The following is a 4,075-nucleotide window of genomic DNA, read 5'->3' as shown; positions in this document are numbered from 1 at the left end:
AAATACTATTTTTGCTTATATGATTGAATCTTTTGTTTGTGGAATTATAGATTAGGTCATTTGAATTATAGAAAATTGAATGACATGTATAAGTTAGATTTAATTCATATTTTAATAATAATATTGAAAAATACAATACATGTATGTTGACTAAAATTACAAGAAACATTTTCCCTAAGGTTAAAAGGAAAACAAAATTGCTTGATTTGATACATAGTGATTTATGTGACATGCATAATACTCCTACATTAGGTGGAAAGAAATATTTTGTTGCTTTTATTGATGATTGTTCTAGATATTGTTATGTATATTTATTGCATTCAAAAGATGAAGCGTTTGATAAATTTAAAGTTTATAAATCTAAAGTTGAACTTTAGTGTGAATCATTTATCAAGTGCTTAAGATTGGATAGAGGTGGAGAATACTATAATCCAAGTTATTTAGAATCCACTGGAATTGTCCATCAAGTTTCAGCCCCTTACACACCACAACAAAATGGTGTAGCTAAAAGGAAAAATAGTCTTGACTGAAATGGTAAATTCAATGTTATCATATTCAGATTTTGGATAAAGTTTTTGGGGAGAAGCTATTCTAACAGCTTGTCATATATTGAACAGAGTTCTTAATAAGGAAACTAAAATAACCCCCTATGAATAATGGAAGAAAAGGAAACCAAACCTTAATTATTTGAAGGTTTGGGGTTGTAGAGCTATTGTTAAAGTTCCAACACCTAAACATAAAAAGTTAGGTGAAAGAGGAATTAAATGCATATTTATAGGTTATGCACATAATAGCAAGGTATATAGGTTCTTGGTAATTTAACCAAATGATTCAATTTCAATTAATACTGTTATTGAATCAAGAGATGCTATTTTTTATAAAAATAAATTTAATTCTATATCAAGACAATTACAGCCACAACAATTGATTCATTTTTCAAGTGAGAATGAGATTCCATTGGAACAAATTGATAATAATAATGAATCTTGTAAAGAATTAAGAAGAAGTAAGAGGATTAAAAAGGTCAAATATTTTGGACCAGATTTTATTATGTTTCTTGTAGAAGGAAAAGGTGAAAGTATATGCAATAAGATACCTTATTGTTATAATACGAAATCTGATCCTATTACATTTGAAGAGGCAATAAAATCTCAAGACTCTGCTTTTTGGAAAGAAGCATTAAATGATGAGATGAATTCAATAATGGAAAATCAAACTTGGATCTTAGTTGATCTTCCACTAGGTTCCAAACCAATAGGTTGTAAATGGATCTTCAAAAAGAAAATGAAGGTCGATGGAACCATTGATAAATTTAAAGCAAGGTTGGTAGCCAAAGGTTTTACACAAAAACAAGGTATTGATTACTTTGATACCTATGCTCCAGTAGCAATAATGATTACAATTAGACTCTTAATATCACTTACTTCTATATATAATTTGGTTGTTCACCAAATGGATGTTAAAACTGCATTTTTAAATGGTGAATTGGAAGAGGAAGTGTACATGGAGCAACCGAAAGGATTTGTTAGTCCAGGAAAAGAGCATAAGGTATGTAAGCTTGTTAAATCTTTATATGGACTTAAACAAGTACCAAAATAATGGCACCAAAAGTTTGACAAGGTTGCTTTAGCTAATGGCTATAAAATAAATGAATTTGATAAGTGCATATATAGAGATTTTGAAAATAGAAAAGGTGTCATAATTTGCTTATATGTAGATGACATGCTCATTTTTTACACGGATTTGGAACAAATAGAAAACACAAAGAAATTATTGTCAAACAACTTTGCTATGAAGGATATGAGTGTAGTAGATGTTATTCTTGAGATTAAAATAACCCGAGATGAAAGTACTATCGTTTTATCACAATCACATTATATTGAAAATATGCTTAAAAAGTTTGATCTTTTCAACTGTATACCAACATCTACACCCATGGATCCTCAAATAAAATTAGTATTTAATGTTGGTAGGAAAATTGATCAATTGAAATATGCAAGTCTAATTGGTAGTCTTATGTACGTGATGACTTGTACAAGACCAGATATTGCATATGCTATTGGAAAATTGAGTAGGTACACAAGTAATCCAAGTAGTTTGCATTGGCAAGATTTGAATAGAGTACTTATGTACTTAAAGAAAACTATTAACTATGGATTGTGTTATAATGGATATCTTCCAGTTTTAGAAGGGTATTCGGATGCTAGTTAGATTACAAGTTTGGAAGATCATGCATCTACTAGTGGATGGATCTTCATTCTTGGTGGAGGAACCATTTCTTGGGGTTCTAAGAAACAAACATGTATTACTGATTCCACCATGGCAGCAGAATTTATTGCATTAGTCGCTGCATCTAAAGAAGCATAATGGTTAATAAATTTGTTTTATGATGTACCTTTATGGCCTAAGCCAATTTTACCTATTTCTATCTGTTGTGATAGTGAGGCTACTCTAGCAAAGACATATAGCCAAGTATATAATCGAAAGTCTAGACACATTGGATTAAGACATAGTTATGTCCGACAATTAATCTTTGATGGAGTGATCATTATTAATTATGTGAGGTCAAGTGAAAATTTGGCTGATCCTTTAACAAAAAGTATTGCTAGAGATGCAGTAAAAAGGACCTCAAAAGGGATGGGACTTAAGCCCATTAATTAGAGTCACCCATGATGGAAACTCGACTCAACGCCTGGTATAACGTCAAGTCTTGAGTTCAATGAGATAAAGTACATCATTAGTATGTAACTGTTAGCACTATAAATAAATTCATCCTAAGATTAAAGTGTTAGGTACCCGTAATGATAAGGGAAGGATGAGTAATGTACTCTTAATGGACCCATAACATAAATATGTTAGAGTGTTATAATTAAAGAACACTCTTGATGGGATCTACCTATGTGAGTGGAAGTGTGGCCGCTTCTAGGAGCTCAAGGGTTTGGCTCTGACAGCACTCATGAGAAGAGGACATAGACACATGGTCATAATAGTGCCCCTAGATGCTATGCATTGACCGATGTTGAAATCATTGTGTAAGATGTGTTCGGTTAATCAAATGGAATAGTTGGTTCAAAGCTTAGTCTACCATACAATTTCGATTAACTTTAACATGTTTTCACTAAGTGAATGTTCAATCGTAAGATACCTTCATTTATTCAAATTGATTTCCAAGAATAATAAAATCCAAAATATTTTGAAAATGGGGGAGATTGTTGGAACATTTTCATATATTTATAGTGTTCCAATAACTATAAATGAATGAGTGTAATTAATCAAAATTTATATTATTTGATTTTTGAAAAAATTATAACTATTTAAATAATATTATTTGAATAGTTATAATTTTAAATGAATAATTATGTATTTATTTTAAAGACATTATAACTATTGATGAAATATGTCTCTATGAAGAGACATGAAAATTCTTATAAATAGGAATGATATTTCATTTGGAAAACACACCAACAAATTTTAATAGTCTTTCTTTCCTTCTTTCATTTTCTAATATTGTTAGATTATTTTATAAAGTATTACTGCAGAAATCTTTTATAGAAATTGAGTTTCTTCATTGTATCCTCGAGGGTAATTTTCTTGGAACTCATTTACACACCGAAAATATGTGGAGGCAAATATAACCTTAAAGATAGTGACTTGATACACGCCTTGGAGCCTTGTCCTATTTTTTCTTTTTCTGTTCGAGTTATGTTTGTGTGTTCGAGATTTTTTTCTCCAGCGATTTGTACTAACATAAAGGTAGGGCGTAGGTATTTTGTTGCAACATTTGAAGCCAAAGGGGTATTTGAGGAAAGTGTTTATTCTACATCATCTACTATTGCATGTCGTGGTGCTTGTAGTTGATTTTTGAGAACTTCCATTTTATTTTCAAAGGATGTAGGCAATGTTTGTCGTAAAATTAGAGGATTATCCAACAAAACAAGTGTTTTGTTGGTTGATTTTGTTCCTGTTGTCATTGCAGCTGTTTTTGCATCATTTTCATTTGCTCTTGGAACTCGAAAAGTTGTTGTATAAATTAGGTTGGGTGTGGTATGATCATTAAACATAAGGTAAGGTTGAA

The sequence above is a fragment of the Gossypium raimondii genome, chromosome 12 (genome assembly GCF_025698545.1).
Source record: "Gossypium raimondii isolate GPD5lz chromosome 12, ASM2569854v1, whole genome shotgun sequence".
NCBI classification, from domain to species: Eukaryota; Viridiplantae; Streptophyta; class Magnoliopsida; order Malvales; family Malvaceae; genus Gossypium; species Gossypium raimondii.
The sequence above is the reverse complement of the archived record's forward strand: the minus strand, read 5'-3'. Positions refer to the sequence as shown.